This window comes from Cupressus sempervirens, chromosome 9 (genome assembly GCF_028749045.1).
Source record: "Cupressus sempervirens isolate cs-2001-9-10 chromosome 9, ASM2874904v1, whole genome shotgun sequence".
Classification (NCBI taxonomy): domain Eukaryota; kingdom Viridiplantae; phylum Streptophyta; class Pinopsida; order Cupressales; family Cupressaceae; genus Cupressus; species Cupressus sempervirens.
Genome location: NC_143126.1, coordinates 721,432,727 through 721,451,272, shown reverse-complemented (window position 1 = coordinate 721,451,272; position 18,546 = coordinate 721,432,727). Strand labels below are relative to the sequence as shown.

Genomic DNA, 18,546 nt, shown 5'->3' with positions numbered 1-18,546 from the left:
ATCCTACATAGGGTAGTGAGGTTGATTTGACTCAGGATCAACTTGGGGTGTTGGAAGGTAGAGTGAACAAGATTTTCCTATCTTCCCTAATATTGGTATCAGGGAGTGTGGTGCATATTGGAATGCAAGATGATCTTGGTTTTGAGGGATCCTCACAAGGTGAGTAGTTGCAATGTTTGGCAGAAGAAACTAGCCAAAATAAAGAGTTAGTGGGAGAGGTAATGGTGTCCCCATATAGGCTAGAAAAAAATATTCTTGGGGATGTTGGTGATATTTATTGAATGTAAAATTGTGAGTGGGAAAGCCATCTAGATATTCTTTTTTCATCCATAGAAGAATAATGGAGTGGGTCTATAGTGCCATGGTTTGACGAAAAAAAAATTCATATCTTAATTTTGTGCCATAAAAAATGCATGATGCACTTGTTTAGATAGGAGATGTGGTGTAGAAGTTTCTCATAGATGAAAAGGAGTGGGTCAATAATGTGGAAGAAGAGGTTGTATGGATGAAGCAGTTGATTGAAAGGGATTGGGAAGATGGGACACTAACTTAGGCCACACACTTGGAGGCCATATTGGAAGAAGAATGAGCATGGGTAAATATAATGGGGAGCATACTAAGGGAAGATAAAGATCAAGAAAGAATAATGGAGGCCTCATTGAGGATGGTGTGAGCTAGTCTTGAAAGTGTGTAAAATGAACTTATCTTACTTCAATCCCAAGTGGAGTCTTTTAAGGAAATGGTGGAAAATAATTACATCAATTCTTTCAAGGCTCAAGTGTAGTTGACTGGGAGTAATATGAGGCTGGATTATTTTTAGCAGTAGTATGGTCAAGAAAAGATCAAAATAAAGAATTTAAAAATGATGGAACAAAGCCTATAGATAGGGTGTGATATGGCCCAACAAATAATAAAGATGCATTGGGTAGGAAAATTGGTAGGGGATATGTTGACAAAAATTCAAAAGACCATCGATGTCCACTAAAAGGTGATGTATTGCATGGATTATACTATTAGGTAGTCCATATAGACCAAGGCAAGTGAGGAAACCTTTTGGATAGACAGTTCACACATCAATTGAAAGATTTGTTTAGGAGCAGTGGTTTTCTAATACCTATATATGTTTTATGGGTGCTAGGAGACTCAACACCAGAAGCCTTAAAATCAGGGGCAATGCAAGGTGGAATGCCCCTTGTCAAAAACCCAAATAGGGTACCTCTAGAAGGAGGGCCAAAATGAGCATTGTGTATGTTTATATGTTGTTTAAGTTTTACCTAATGCCCAAGATGAATGAATAAAAATCATCATTGTTGAAATATTTTGTAGATTTTTCCTTGTGCTCACATGCAATTTGTTCCTGCTATGTTTACATTTATAAGAGGCTATTAAATAAAAGTAATAATATAAACATGTTAATATGATTCTTTATCATAAAATTATTTAATTATTTAAGAATATTGTGATTGAGATCTCATTGTCAATTCCATACAAAACCAGTCGATGCACACAAAACCATTCCACAGGAAGGTAATTATAGGTGGACACCAATTTGACATGAAATCTATGAATCATTGGATTGAAATATTTAGAAAATTTTAAAATTATGGGAATGAAAAAATGAAGACACAAATTAATTCACAATATTTCATTTATTTTAGAGTAGCAATATGGATGTTTTTGTTATTTTTGGAATATTTGAATGTTTTTTGGATTTTTTACATATAGATTTGGATTTTTTTGGGATAAAGGATTGGTAGAAAGCTTGAGAAAATTAAGAGATGAGAGATTCATTGAGGTAGAGGAGGAATATTAATGCAATGGGAAAGTCCTTAGTCATGCCAAATAGATCTAAGGGAGATCTAGGATTTGAAGTAGTTTACAATTGAAAGGAAAAATATGGTATGATAGTTCTTTTAGATTTGTGAGCATAGGTTGTGATTTATTTTTCGACAGGAAAAGGCCAAAAGGCCTAGATTAGAAGATTCCTAATGAGTTCATTTACAAGGGAAGAGGTATCCAAAATAGGGCAACCTCATGATGAAATACATGATAGGTTTAGAGTCGTTGTATGTTGAAAACAAAAATATGGCACCGAGTGAAATTTTTTTAATGTTTTCTAGTACATAAAGCTCTGTTTGTGTGAATTTCTCCAATTCTTTTTATTTTTGGCAAACTAGAGCCATTTGATCCTTTTGTCCCTTATTCAACACTAGGCTAAACATGATGTTGATTATCGCTCCCCAAATTTGACTAAAATGAGTTTTTCTCTTCATCTTTACCTACCTAGATTCAAAAACATTGATTTTCTATTTTTTAGTTTATATTTTTGTTTGAATTTTAGTTCCATTTAGAATTTAATCCAATTAAAATACAATTTTTATTTTAGGAACATTTTTTTTTTTTTTTTACCTTTTCCCTTTTTTTATTTTATCCAATTGTTGCACCTATTTGCACCATGATCTCATGTGAGATATCAAGTCATAGATGGGTTATATCCTTGATTTTATTGGATAGGAAAGATTGATGGTGAAACTAATACTGATTTTGGCATTTTTAGGTAGGAAATGATGTGTTTCATCAAATAGTTTATTTTTTGTGGTGAATTTCCCATGGATTTTATTTGATCTAACTCTATTAGTCTTGGGGGAAAGATATGATGGGTAAATTATTGCAAAAGAAGTTTTTTACAAATAAAATAATTAAATATATTCAAATCAGGGCCTCACCACCAATTTCATATAAAAGTGGTTGAGGTACACAAAGTCATCTCAATGTAGGAAAATATAAATGGGCACCATCTTGACATGAAATTGATAGATCATCAGATTTAAATATATTAAATAAATTATTCATTTTTAATTTAGATATATAAATGTGAGAACTATTAGAATATAGCTTACCAACCTATAGACATGCTTACCCAATGCTTTCAAGATATGCAACTCAAGATCAAGAGATTAAAGAGATTGAAGGTACAAATAACATAATTCAACCTAGAGAAACTATGTCCTCTCCCCTTTGAAAGGAATTCCATTTTGATGCCATTCCCTCCAAACATGAAAATTCCAAAATATGAAAAGTATTTTGATACACCTAATCCCTAGAATCATCTATGAATATTCTATACTTTGAGTATAGTATTGGTACATGATACCACCTATCTGATGTTTTTATTCCCTCGAAAATGGCTTCGTTAAGGCATGAAATGGTTTTTGTATTAGAAAGTAATGTCCACCAAGATAATTGAGACAGGGGGGTTGAATCAATCACACAAATAAAATAACTCTAAATATCTTCTTGAATTCTGAAACATGTAAGCATTAGATGCAACAACCATAGAAAGATAATCATACATAGTAACACCACATTCGTTAACTAGAGAAACCCTTCATCAGAGGGAAAGCCCCAGTGTGAATGATACCCACAAGATGTTTTACTAATATAAATGTTCCTTGTGAAAGGATGAACCATGTTAGGAGTTTTACTAACCCTATTGGGAGTTAAATGGAAGAAAAATGAACCCATTGTCCATATAGCTATAGTACTATCCTCATTGAATAATAAAGGTATAGATCAACAACTATCCAATATAAACTTATCTTGCCAAATAACATTCCTTATAAGCTCATTGTGCCTTAACTATAAATTTATTTTCTTTGATCCAAAAGATATTCACATTCAATATCACACAATACATCAAATAGATATGATTGTGTAACACACTCTATCTAAATAAAATAATATTTACTTTATAAATATCCAAAAAAAAATTTTAATGAGTTGGCCTTAATTTTTACCAATTTACAATAATATTATGGGACCAACTTAAGATATTACATTACAAGATTACATCTTTTCACAATTATAAGTAATTTGTTTGCTCATAGTCTTCATAAATTTCTACTTGTTGATCATCTAGTTAGTCATGTTTAACCAAAGCATCTCCAACATGTTTTCAACCTCTATCTCAAATCTCTTAGCCAGACTCCATATTTGTTAGGAGATAAAATTCAAACATCAGAACTTACTTTCCAAAAATATTATTTGAAAGATACTATCACCAAATCCTTCATAACTCTATCTAGGCTCTATATTTTTGCATGTAGTCTTAACTCTACCATCTAGAAATACTCTTGAAAATAATCCCAAGTGTATAAAATTTGATATTCAATCTACAAACCATGCAAGAAAAACTCTATCTACTTCTTTGCTAGTCTTTAGAATATAACTAGTATGTTGACATCAATGAAAAACTCTATCATAAATGCAACACAAAACAACTAAAATATTTTTCCAACACTAGGATACTCCCCCATAGTAATATCTATGAGTGTTAAATATGCACCTCTAATTCAACCACACACCTCAACATGATAATTATTTATTAGTAACATCCAAGAGTCAACATGAGATTATTCATTTGACATGTCTACACAAGGAAATCTATTGTCTTCTAGTTGAATGGCATTTTATGATATGTTCTTAGAATTGAGAGCTTAGTATCTAGATTAAAATAGTAAAAAGGATTTGAATGAATGAAAATGCAATATCAATCTATGTTTTTGATATTTTGTATGAAAAGATATGATTCTAGATGATATTCAAATTAATCAAAGAAAAATGATTAAAAAAATTAAGCTAAATGGATGTATTGTAATTTAGATGATGAGCATGTAAAAGCAATGGAGATTCAAATGTAAAATGCTTAAGCAATCAATCCAAAAATGGTTTGATACTCTTCACTTGCGTTATCTTCAAATGAGAGGCTGAGGGTCTCAATTATATAATCTTGGACACAACTAATAGTCAAGATTAAACCAAGTGTATGGTTTAGATTGAATGAGAGATTGAGTCCTCCATTTTTTATGGAGTTGAATGAGATGAATTAGGGGATAATATTGATCCATTCAAATATGAGTTCATAATTATTATTCTAATTAATTAAATAATAAGTTTCAACAATTATGATGAGCATATTTTTAGATGAAAAGACCTTTCCTATTAAATAAATAATAAAGAAACATATCCACAAAAAGGGGCCGAGCGATACAAGATCACCCCGCAAGTTCACTTAGCACAACGCCCAATAGGACAACTATTCATAAAAAAAGCTAACAAAATATGTAAATCCCTTTGGCTGCAAGAGTAGTGCCTATTAGGAATAAGGTGTCTCAACCTTGTATAATTCCTATTCTTATTATTTGTTTTGTAAAATGTATTTCTTGCAAATAATGTTGATGTGTCGACATCTTGAATTGTGTGTAAGGAGGTCATGTCTAAAACGGATATGATGGATTCCTATGACACATAAGAGCTATGTTAGGAAGATTCAATGACAGGTGAAGACATGTGGCAACTAAGATATTTGAGTACTATACACTCTACCCCAATAGTTGGGGTTCCTATTTTCTCAGAGAATGGTAAAACCCTAATACAATTTACCTTTTGGGAGTAGCCCTAAAGTGAAGCACATGTTATAAGTGTTTTTAGGGTTGCGAAGAGATGCGATGTGAAAAGGTGTATTGTTGGTACTGTGAGTAGCTACTAGAGTCTTTTGTTGTTGACGTTGAACTTGCATTGAAAGTGTATTGTAACCTTGTGTTGAAGATAATACATTGTGCAGGTTCTGAAGGGGTGGGGTTGTTTTACCGAAAGGTTTTTCCCCACTGGAAAATCCTTGTGTTATGTGTTCTTTTCTCTATCTATTTTTTGTATGCATGGTTGGCTGCAATATTGTTGTTTACATTATATTGAATCTATAAGTGTAGAAGATTTTAATAGGATTTGCATCATACTTTCCTTATGAGATTAGTGTAGGAAGCTATTTCCGCACCTGAGTTTCCTTACAAGTGGTATCAGAGCTTGATCAACTTTTCATCCTAGTTGTTGGGTAGGGTTTTTTGAGCTAATCTCAAGTTGAGTGGGAGTCTTGTGCAAAGCATCCTGAATCTTATTTGCAGATTGAGATGGCGAGTTCAACATATGGAAGAATGGAGGTGGAGAAATTTAATGGCACTAATTTTGAGTTGTGGAAACTCAAGATGGAAGACATGTTGGAAGATTGTGACCTATGGGAAGTGACTTCAAGTGCTACAAGACCAGAAACTATAGCTCAAGTAGATTGGGATATCAAAGATTTTAAAGCTAAGGGTCTCATAAGACTCTGTTTAATCGATGCAGTCCTTATGAATGTTCTAGATGAGAAAATTGCATATAGTTTGTGGGAGAGACTTGGGGCCATGTATCATGCGAAATCTTTGGTGAACAAGTTGTTCCTGAGGAAGAAGTTGTATTTTTTGTGAATGGAGGAAGGTGGATCCTTAACAGATCATTTAAATGCATTTAATCTTCTGGCTGCATAGTTGACATCAACTGGTGTCAAGTTAGAGGAGGAGGATCGTTGCTACACACTTTTGTGTTCTTTACCAAATTCATGGGACCATCTTGTGATAGCTCTTGGAAGCACATTAGTCACCTTCAAAATGGATGATGTGGTGTCTTCACTGCTATCAAAGGAGATACGGAGAAAAGCTTATGTTTCAAAAAAAAAAAGCCCTTGTTGTTCCTGGGAGATCCATGGAAAGAGGAAAGAAAAATGACAATAAGTCTGACAATAAGGGTAGATCCAAATCTTGTGGGAAGTCAAATACTTCCAATAAGTCCAAGGAAAAATGTTGGAACTATAATAAGACTGGGCACTTCCGTAAAGACTATAAAGAGCCTAAGAAGAAGAAGAAAGCCTCAGATTCTAGTTTTGAAAAATCTCAAGAAGATGGCGATGCATTCATCATAGCTTTGGAAGCCCATGCATCTGATGATGTGTGGTTGGTTGACTTAGGTGCATCTTTTCACATGACCTCTCATAGAAACTGGTTCTCAAGATATGAACAGTTTGATGATGGAAAGGTGTACTTGGGTGATGATTCTCACCTAAAGATAGTTGGACGCAGAAGGGTCACTACAAAATTTCCAGATGGATTAGTATAGGGAATCAATGGAGTTATGCACATTCTAGGTTTGGCACAAAACCTATTATCTATAAGTATGCTGAATGATGTAGGTGTGCAAGTTGTTTTTTCTAAAGATGGATGTAAGATGATGAGAGGAGCTATGGTGCTTGCTAAGGGTACTAGGAGAGGTACGTTCTTTGAGCTTGATGCATACATTTCTCAGTGTAATAGTTCTTCTATTTCAAAGAAGAGATTAGCTATCACTTCATTGCTACCATCTGAACGAGTAGTAAAGAAGATTGTGGTTAGTGGTTTTGATGGGAGTGCAACAAGTGTACCTAAGGGTGCAAACACTTTGGAAGGAAAGCTTCCTATAGAAAAGACAATGTTGTGGCATTTGAGATTTGGTCACATTGGTGAGAAGGGTCTTAGAACTCTGAAAAATAAAAATCTCGTTGAGGGGTTAAATAATTGCAATCTTGAGTTTGACTTTTGTGAACACTGTGTATATGGAAAACAAAATCGTGTTTAGTTTTACTCTAGTTCTCACAAATCTTCTGATGTATTTGGTCCTATAAAAGTTCCTTCAATCTCCAAGTCTATATTTTTTGTATCTTTCATAGATGATTACAATAGAAGGACATGGATTTATTTCCTTAAAAGTAAGACACAAGTCTTTAGTCAATTCAAGGAATTTAAAGCCCTTGTAGAGAATCAGACTAGTAAGAAGATTAAGTGTGTGAGAACTGACAATGGTGGTGAGTTTTGATCAGCAAAGTTTGAACAATTCTGTAAAGAACAAGGTATCGAGAGGCATAAGACAACTCTGTATACCCCACAACAAAATGGAGTTGCAGAGAGAATGAATAGGACACTGATGGAGAAGGCTAGGAGTATGCTTAGTGGAGCTGGTTTAGAACAAAGGTTTTGGGCCGAAGCTATGGCAACTGCTTGCTATCTAATTAGCAGATCTCCTACATTAGCTCTTATTGGTAAAACACCCATGGAGGTGTGGTTTGCTAAGAAACCTTCAATTAGACATCTTCATGTTTTTGGTTGTGAAACTTATGAACATGTTCCAAAGGAGAAAAGATCTAAGTTGGAAAACAAAGCTGTTAAATGTATTTTCATCAGGTACAGTGCTGGTGTTAAAGGATACAAGCTTTGGGATCCTGTGACTAGTAAGGAGTTGTATAGCAGAAACGTTATTTTTAGAGAGCTAACATCTTCTCCTATTGTGCTACAATCAGATGAAAAAGAAAAGGAAAAAGATGTTGTTCAGTTGCCTCCTACCCCTAAGAAGACTGAACAGAGAGACCATGTTGGGTCTAATGATGAGGAGAGCTCTAGCAGCTCTGATAGTTCAGAAAAATAGGAAGAACAACCTCAACCTTAGCCCTTGAGGAGATCCATGAGAGATAGAAAGCAACCAGAAAGGTTTGGTTATTCTATGTTAGATTCAATTTGTGCTTTCGCTTTGATTACTAACACTGATGAGCCTAGATCATTGAAAGAGGCTTTGGGCATGGAAGATGCAGGTTCTTGGATTGAGGCTATGGATGATGAGATGGCTTCATTAGAGAAAAACAAAACATGGGACCTTGTACCTTTGCCTAAAGGGAGAAAATCTGTTGGCTATAAATGGGTGTTCAAGAAGAAATTCTATGCAGATGGTAGTATTGAAAGGTACAAAGCTAGATTGGTTGCAAAGGGGTATTCACAGGTAGAGGGCATAGATTATGGTGAAATATTCTCTCCTGTTGCAAAGTTGACATCCATTAGATTTCTGTTATCTCTTGCTGCATCATATGATTTAGAGATAGAACAGATGGATGTGAAGACAACTTTCCTTCATGGTGATTTGGAGGAAGAGATTTGTATGTCACAGCCTGAGCACTATATTGTTAAAGGTAAAGAATCCTTAGTTTGCAGATTAAAGAAATCTCTACATGGTTTGAAGCAATCTCCTAGGATGTGGTACCTTAAGTTTGATGCCTTTGTGTTGTCAATTGGATTTATAGGATTGAAATCAGATCATTGTGTTTATTTCAGAATTGAAAATGATCACCTTCTTATTGTTGCATTATATGTTGATGATATGTTGCTATTTGGGAAGGGTAAGGGTATGATTTCTAATTTTAAATCTCAGTTGTCAGCACAGTTTGAGATGAAAGGTCTTGGGGTAGCTAGGTACATCTTAGGTATGGAAATCAGTAGAGATAGGTCTAACAAAAAAATTTGGTTGAGTCAGAGTAAGTATGTGAAGTCTGTGTTGGACATGTTTAACATGGCAGATTGTAGACCACTATGTGTTCCTATTCCTGTGGGAACAAAGTTATCTGTAGACGATTGTCCAAAATCTCCTAGTGAGGTGGAGGACATGAGTAGAGTACCTTATGCTAGTGCAGTTGGAAGTCTTATGTATGCTATGGTCTGTACTAGACTAGGCATTGCCCAAGCAGTAGGAGTCCTGAGTTGATTTATGGCTAATCCTGGATAGATACATTAGGATGCAGTTAATCGAGTATTTAGATATTTGAGGGGTACATCAAATTACTCCATATGTTATCATGGTAACTCTTCTAGATCTTTGCATTTAGTTTGTATTCATGGGTTTGTGGATTTAGATTGGGTAGGTCATATTGACCGTAGGAGATCCACTAGTGCTTATGCGTTCACTATGTTTGGTGGTGCCATTAGTTGGATGAGCAAGTGACAACCTGTGGTTGCTTTGTCCACTATAGAAGATGAGTATATGGCTGCTACTCATGCTTGTAAGGAAGCCATTTGGCTTTAGAGATTTTGTTCTGATGTTGGTGTTGATGCAGAACATATTACTATTTGGTGTGATAGTCAGAGTGCTATTTGCCTTGCAAAGAATCCAACTTTCATGCCAGAACGAAGCACATTGATATGCAGTATCACTTTGTGAGAGATATGGTGGAAGATGGAAAGGTAAATTTGGAAAAGGTAGATATTGTGAAGAATGTTGCAGATGCATTAACGAAACCAGTGGGCACTGAGAAGTTCAAATGGTGTTAAGAGTCTATGGGCCTTTCAACCTATAGTAGTTAGTTCCTATTATGTTCCTGTTGCTCTTACAAGGTCTTCAACAAGTGGGAGAATGTTAGGAATAAGGTGTCTCAACCTTGTATAATTCCTACTCTTATTATTTGTTTTGTAAAATGCATTTCTTGCAAATAATGTTGATGTGTCGACATCTTGAATTGTGTGTAAGGAGATCATGACTAAAACAGTTATGACAGATTCCTATGACACGTAAGAGCTATGTTAGGAAGATTCAATGATAGGTGAAGACATGTGGAAACTAATATATTTAAGTATTATTATAAGTGAAGCGCATGTTATAAGCATTTATAGGGTTGCAAAGAGATGCGATGCGAAAAGGTGTATTGTTGGTACTGTGAGTAGCTACTAGAGTCTTTTGTTGTTGATGTTGAACTTGCATTGCAAGTGTATTGTAACCTTGTGTTGAAGATAATACATTGTGTAGGTTTTGAAGGGGTGGGGTTGTTTTACTGAAAGGTTTTTCCCAACCAAAAAATCCTTGTGTTATGTGTTCTTTTCTCTGTCTATTTTCTGTATACATGGTTGGCTACAATATTGTTGTTTACATGATATTGAATCTATAAGTGTAGAAGATTTTAATAGGATTTTGATCATACTTTCCTTATGAGATTAGTGTAGGAAGTTGTTTTTGCACCTGAGTTTCCTTACAGTGCCATCCAAGAGAGGGTCTTTATTATAAAAACCCCAAATTTACTTGGGGTTGGGAGTTAGCTCAGGGAGAGCCCAACCATTAGCAATGGTGGAAACAACATCATTAGGTTCTTTTTCTTGCTCTAGCCTAGGTAGAGAGATATCTAGGTCCAGTTTAGGGAAATCCCATTTTGGATCTCTGTACATAAAAGGCTAGTGCACATTAGGGGCAACAAGAGGAGCCATAAGGGACCAACTTGAACCCAAATTCCATGGAGACAAGGTTGAGTGTCAACAACCACTGAAACTACCATTGGGAGAGTAACGATGAGGCTATGACCTATGATTTTATGAGCGACATACAAAATTGCCCCAACATCTTCAACAACCATGAGGAGGAGTACAATCACCAGATAAGGCATTCGATGACCCTTGGGAAATCATACAAGGCGCATTTCCCCAATATGCTAAAAACTCTTATAGGTGAGCAACCTCTAACATGACCTTATCTGTTTATACTTGAATCTACATCATGACATTATTAAAATATGTGCTTTAGAGTACATAGCAACATGTATATCAAGAAAGACGTGAGAGAATAAAACAACATTACGGTCCTTCCAAATAGTAAATAAAATCTCCATTTTGAAAGTATGTCATATCTTAGAGTACTTAAAGGAAGCATGGGAAAATCTCCCAACAACACCAAATGGCATGTAAAATCCTTTAGGCAAAAAGGTTTTAAAATATCATGGATCTAGAGCGACTAGTTCTGGGCTCTTTTGTAGAACCAAAAAAATATGTAGGAAACTTTCCAATTGGCCATAAAAAGGACATCGAGGATCTAGGACCCCTAGATGTTAGAGCCAAGGGCCTAAGATAGCCCTTAAAAAAGGAGACACTAGGAAAAGTGAGCAATTTTTGGCTCCATGATGGTTTTCCAAACTATGGAAAATCTAAGACTCCAAGTCTTGTGAGAGGATTATGGATGCAAATGCTAATTAAGAGTATCAACCATTGGAAGGTGGGGAACTAGCCACCAATAGCCCAACTTTTAACTAGTCATAAGAGTGGCAATATACCACTTCCAACCTTTCCACCATGGGAGAGATGAGTCAATACCAAGCATGTGTAACAGATGGGGAGGCACCATAGAAACTAGAAGATCAACTATTTTTTGTTCTAGATGGATGAGCTTGAACTACACATGCAGGTCCTCCCATAAGTGAAGGATAATAGTAGCCCTAGAAAAAAAATCTTTAGGGGTCTTGGTTCCCCTTTGAAATAAGCATAGTGTGCTAACTCCTTGAATTTTAGCTAGTGGAACACCTTAAACAAAAAATAAGGGAGACCACCACAGGTTTTGTTGGTTCACAGAGAGCCCATCTCTGAACCCATTGCCAACCCAATGAAGCCATGGCTTAATGGCTTCCTAGGCTTTCCAAATACTTTTAACTATAAAAGTGCCCTGATTCTGCATAGGTTCAGTGGTCACAAGAAGGGTTTGAAATCCAATCTCCTTCCAAGAAGGTAGGTTAAGTAGAAATCCTGAAGATGCAGTACCACAAATTTTTTTTCTAGGCCTCATTACTAGTGAGAGCCTGAATGACTCACTTAGGATAGAGGAAAATCCCCTATTTGTGAGTGGAAAGAAGTCAAGGACTAGTACTAGAGCCTTTGGGAAAACAAAAAAATTTTCCAAGGAGCTATGTGAAAGCTATGATGCACAACATTAGAGGCTTAGAGTAAATCCCTTATGAGGCTCTCAAGCTTAAGATATGATGCTTTGGAAGGGGCCTAACATCAGGATTAATAGACATGCATAGCAACCAACACTGTAGAAAAAATCTGAAATTTTCTTGTAAGGGAGAGAGGCTTGGTGATCCAATAGTCCAACTTCTTCTCAATTTTTGCTAGGATAAAATTCCATAGCTCTATGAGAGAAGCTTGTAAAGAAAATGGAATGCTAAAAAACTTAAATATTTCACCATGTTGAACCCATTTCTACCAGCGAGGGCCTGCCAAGAATGATTGTCTATAAAAAAGGGTATTCTGCCATTGAATGGAAGACCCAAAGGCATTGCAAGGGATTGAAAATATTTTCTTCATCCCCCAAAAGGGTAAGAAAGGAGTCATTAGCAAAATGAGCATTCATGAGTTGCATAGTGGAATCTAGAAGAGCAATGCCACTCACTAGTCCCTGAGAGATAATGTTGGAAAGAAGATAGAGAAATCCTTCAACCACCAACACATAAAGAGAAGGTACTAAAGGGAAGCCTTAATTGATAGATCTATAGAGCCCAAAGGCTTTAGGTTTTTGACCATTTATGGTTATGAAAAAAGAGGCATCACTAAAGAGATTTTGAACTATTTTGCTGAAAGACTGGGCCAAGCCCCAATTCTTGGAGCATGGCCAAAATGAAAGGCCATTGAATCTAGTTATAAGCTTTGCCAAAATCAATCTTAAGAAATAAGGCCTACTGTTTGGACTATTGAGCCCATCCATACCTTCCCAAACACTAATAATATTGTCCAGGATGTTTCTACATTTAATGAAACCATTTTTTTAGGACAAATAATTTGAGGGAGCAAATGCTAGATTTTAAGGGAGAGAGCCTTAGCAATAATCTTGTAAGAGACATTCAACAAATTTATAGGCCTCCAGTTGCAAATTTCCTTAGGATCATTGGATTTAGGTATGAATTTGATATTATCCTTATTAGTAATATTTCCTAGGGAATGAGACTTGTACGCTTCTTGATACACTTGATGCAAATTAGGGCCAATATCATCCAACAAGATTTTCTAAAACTATAGGGGAAACCATCACAACTAGGGGACATATCATCAACCATTGAAATGGTAGCTTCATGGAGTTTAGTATGTGTGAGCTTTTTCTCACAAGATTCATATTACTCAGGAGAAGGCCTATTGGGAGTAATAGAAAAGAGAACTTGTTATGCCTGGTCATGCATTATAGAGGGCCCCTAAATGGTAAAGAGCTTCTCATATAAGGATGAACAAAATCTTGAAGGTTGCAAGGTAGGTTAGAAAGCACCTACTGGTCTTCCCTTATGGATTAGATGCCTACCACAAAATGACAAGGCTACACAACATTGAAAAATTCTTTGGAAGCTTTATCGTCAATCTCCAGCTAATGGAGATGGGCTTTGATCTAAGCTCCCCTAGAAGAATAGTTTTTTGCAACTTGTTTCTAGTGTCAAATATTGGAAAGCCAAACTTGAAGATCTATATAAAAATATCCATATAAAATGGATTTATGTGAGGGCTTTTGATGTCATAAACAGATCTTTAGTAGTGGCTTCATAAGATGTTCTGCGGTAAATGGCCATTTGTTTACTGTAAATGCAAAGAAATCTCATAGTATAGAGAATGGCATCATTATACCATTGAATCCACCCAACCTAGGTGTGGGGTCAAAGCTCAAGATTCTAGACTCAAAGAATGTGGGAAAAAATCAATGGATGGAACAACATGGAGGTATTGAGATAAAACTAGATTTTGCAAGGATGAGGCTGAGCTGTGTGCTAGGTGATATTAAAGAGGATGGGGTAATGATTTGACAAGGTTACATCTAGTAGAGGGATGATATGTAGGGAATTCATATGGGAAAAGAAAAAAAGGATTGAGATGAATGCATAGCCCTATCAAGTCTCTTTAATACTCTATCTGACCTAGCTCAAAAGTTGGACCAAGGATGCCAAAGCCCATAAGCCCAATGATGGTTAGCATTGGGATGAAAAATGCCTATCTTATTTTGCATGTAGAACCAGGCCTCTCTCTTGCTAGGTGTGCATCAAAAAGGAAGAATCCCTTTACTATTAGTAGCTAGCTCAACTATATTGAAATTCCCAAAAGAACCTAAGTTGCAAGTGGCAAGTGATCTACCAACCAATGCCATAGGTGTCATTTTTCAACAACATTATTAGCGGCATAAATGTTAATAATACCAAAAGAATGATTTTGAAATGAAAATAAAATCCAAAAAAATCGCTACATCATAGGGTCATAGCCATGAAAAATAATAGAAGAAAGTAAATGAGGAGAGAGAAGAGTAACAATGCCACTTTGTCTGGCCTCATGCTAGGAAGAAAATAAGGCACCGTTTGGCCAAATAACTCAGTAGGCTAAGGTGAGAAGAAACCCAACAACTTTAACTTGTTGAAGAAAAAGAACATCAAGGTGACCAAGCTTGCATGTGGTATTATGAACAAAATATTTTCTAGGGAGGTCTTTTAACCCCTTACACATTCCATGAGAGACAATTCATAGTAACCGAGTTTGCATGTCTTCCTCACCCCAAAGAAAGGATCTCGAAGAGAGATGCCCCTCTATATCTTCTCCCCATTATGATGAACCTCATCATGACCTTGTGGACTATGAGAATGATAGATAGTCTATGAAAATATCATTGATGTCACATAAAATGCTTGAACCCATAAAGGGTGAGGGTAAGGGGTGTTGGGACTCAAAATCAAAGCCCATATTTTGAGTGCCATTGAAAAATTAGACCCTATGAGCACTTTTAAATGCATATGTACTTGGCTGTACTTGTGAGGCCTAAGAGGTGTTTAATGTTTCTAAAATCATGCGTTTAGTGTGCCTAATTGTTCCATGAAGTTAAATTTTTGATTCCAAGCCATTTTGTGAGCTCCTGTTTTGAGCAATTGTCAAATCTGCATTTTTGTCTTAAGTGTCAAACAATGACACAAGGCTATGTTTGCATGTGAATATCTCACACCCAGTAATGTTTCATGACTTGCTGCTTTGGGAATATTTAGCATCCATACAAAAGAGCATTTGTTTCAGATTTTGAGTCATTTTGAATCCATTTTCCCAGTTTTTGAGTCCCTTAAATTTTGTCTTATAATGTTGTCATGCTTATGCAATTAGTTCTGAATTTTGGTAGGCCATGTTTGACTTGCCATAACTTTGACCTAGTTGACTAAAATGAGAAAATTTATTTTACATTGAATTTTAGAGATTAGAGACTTACTATATTTCAATTTTGAGCTTATTGTGAATCGGTTTAGTCAATTTTTGAACATGATTCCAAATGCAACTTGCAACTTTTTACTAGTGTCAAGAAGTGCAGATTTGTTGGAACCCCTATTCATGATGTCATAACTTTGATCTCATGATTGGTAATATTTAATGGATTATACCACTATGTTATACTCCAAAAATACTTCAAGTGTGCCAATTTTCAAATCTTGATGAATCCATCTGCACAGTTTGCCAGGTTCATTCCTTTTGCAAAAATTGTTTTTCTACCATTGTTTCCAGTCTACAAATTTTGAGTATCTCACTTTGACCACTCACCAAATGTGCCTAGTTATTCATTACAACCCTTAATCAGAGATCTGTGTTGTCCTCATGATAGTGAACCAATGCCCTCGTTTTTGTTTTCCCAAGTGTTCGTTTACCTAGTTTTCAAAGCCACATCCAAATGCATTTTATGGTTTTTTTGACTTATTTTCTTAAAGGCAATTTTGAAAGGGTAACTTTGTTAGTCAATATCTTTTGACTAATAATTTTTCATGAGATGAGATTCAATAAGGAAAAAGTGTGCAAAATAAAGATTCAATATGTTTGATTTCAGAAGCTAGTTAGGTGTTTAGATCAATTTTTAAAGCCAGTCAAAGGAGCTCCTGGCACAAAGTTGATAGTTTGCATATAGGTGTAAAAGTGAGTTTTAAATTTATTTCTGTGTTGCAAATTGACTTCATTCAGTATGATGAGTTCAATGGATCACTTCAGTAGTTAGGTTGTTTGGAAACAATTTTTTTTTAATCAGACCCTCTTTGGGGTCTGATTGTTTCCATTAAGTTGATAAAGTGACATGGTAGTTAAATTGTCTAGTTATAACATTAAAGTTGCAATAGAAAGTGAGGTGATATTGCCTTCTCATTCCAAAGGATGAATGAATGTTTATAGTTTGGGAGAATTGAATTGACTTTTAAAAGGCTTCATAAGGGTTTTGGGACCTATTTGAAGCCTTTAGTAGAATGATAGCTCTTCGTTTTGAAAAGATATAGTCAAGGGTTTAAAATGAGGCTTTTGAAGGTGGCCACATGTAATCTAAATCAATGGGCCATGGATTTTGAATCTAATTTATAGCATATTAAGAAGTCTATTCTAAAAGCCAAATCTAAAGGAGTAGTGCTCAGAGTTGGTTTTGAGTTTGAAATCATTGGTTATGGCTATGAAGACCTTTTTTTGGAGCCAGACACAACCAATCATGCATGGGAATGCCTGAGGGATATTTTGGTAGAAGACTTCATAAAAGGCATTCTTTGTAGCATTGGTATGCTAGTAGAGAAAGATGGTGTTCGATACAATTGCCAGGTCTTTTGCGTAAATCAGAAATACTTCTAATTTGACCAAAATTGTGCCTTGCCAATGATGGAAATTGTAGGGAACTATGATGGTTCTCTTCTTGGAAGCATCATAGATAGCTTGTGTAGTATAGTCCGCCTGACAATATTGCAGATGCAATTTCACAAAAAATTGTGCCTTTTGGGGATGGATATCTTTCCTTTTTGGATGTGATAATTGTTGCTAAAACTTGTGAAGCACTTTTCACACCAGACTCCCCTCATATTGGTCTTGCATTGAGTGGCATTGAAGTATTTACAAATGGAAGTGGAAGTCATCATCAATTAAGAAATTAGAATACACGTCTAGAGCTGATTCAAAGTGCAACTTGTATATATATATATATATATATATATATATATATATATATATATATATATATATATATATATATATATATATATATATATATATATATATATATATATATATATATATATATATATAAATAGAGGGCTGTGATGGAGGTTGCCTTTACTATGATGGCTGGTCATGTATTGCTGTCAATGGTGATATTGTTGTTGAAGGATCACAGTTTTCTCTCAATGACATTGATGTTTTAATAGCAATAGTAGATTTGGATTCTATTTTGGGTTATAGGGGAGTAATTAGTAGCTTATGTGAAAAAGCTAGCTATAGGCCTTCTTTTCCCTCAATTCAAGTCAATCTCAAGCTATGTGAATCAAACGAGAATCTTAGATTTTTCCCATCAATGCTAGTCAAGATTAGATATCATTCTCCAGAAGAGGAAATAGCTCTGGGTCTAGCTTGATGGCTTTGGGATCATCTAAGGAGAAGTGTAGCATTTGGCTATTTATTGACACTTTCTAGTGGACCAAATATTTCAGATGTAGCAGCTATTGTTGGATGCATGTGCCAACTTGTAACAAAAGGTATTGCTAATGGAGATCAACAAGTCATGTCTGATGCAATACATATTGGCCAATATAAAAAAGGAGATATCCCTATTGATCGAAAGAATTTGCAAAACAAATATTCTACATAGTTTATGTGGGTTCAGAGAATAGTTCAAAAACCACTAGAGAAAGAGCAAACAAATTGTCTAATGAGATTGGCTCATGACATCTTGATGTTAAAATTGATACTATAATATCATGGTTAATCTCCCTATTCTAGTCATTCATAGGAAAAAATCCAAGATACAAGGTTGATGGAGGAATCCATGCATAGACTTGAAGGAAGCCATAGCGCAGACAAAGACTCAAAAGCCACATCAAGCAAAGAGGGTGTATCAATATTAAAAGTCATAGTCAAGAGAAGCCACCTTGAAGCATGAAAACCCACAGCTTGTAGGGAGGGTTGATATTCAGATAAGTGCAATCAAGAAGAAGCCATATGAGTAGGATTGAGTTGTGGCATGAATGAGAAAAAAAAAGAAACAATTTCAAACATTTGTCCCACATATACTGTTCTGGGGAACCCTTAGGTGTTTAAATACTACAATGCCTATATTATA

At 35.4% G+C, this 18,546-nt stretch overlaps 1 pseudogene; it reads left to right on the top strand.

Annotated features, from left to right (window-relative positions):
- The first annotated feature begins 16,742 nt into the window (after positions 1-16,742).
- On the top strand, positions 16,743-18,260 carry LOC149540749 (glutamine-dependent NAD(+) synthetase pseudogene; annotated as a pseudogene).
- The last annotated feature ends 286 nt before the right edge of the window (positions 18,261-18,546 follow it).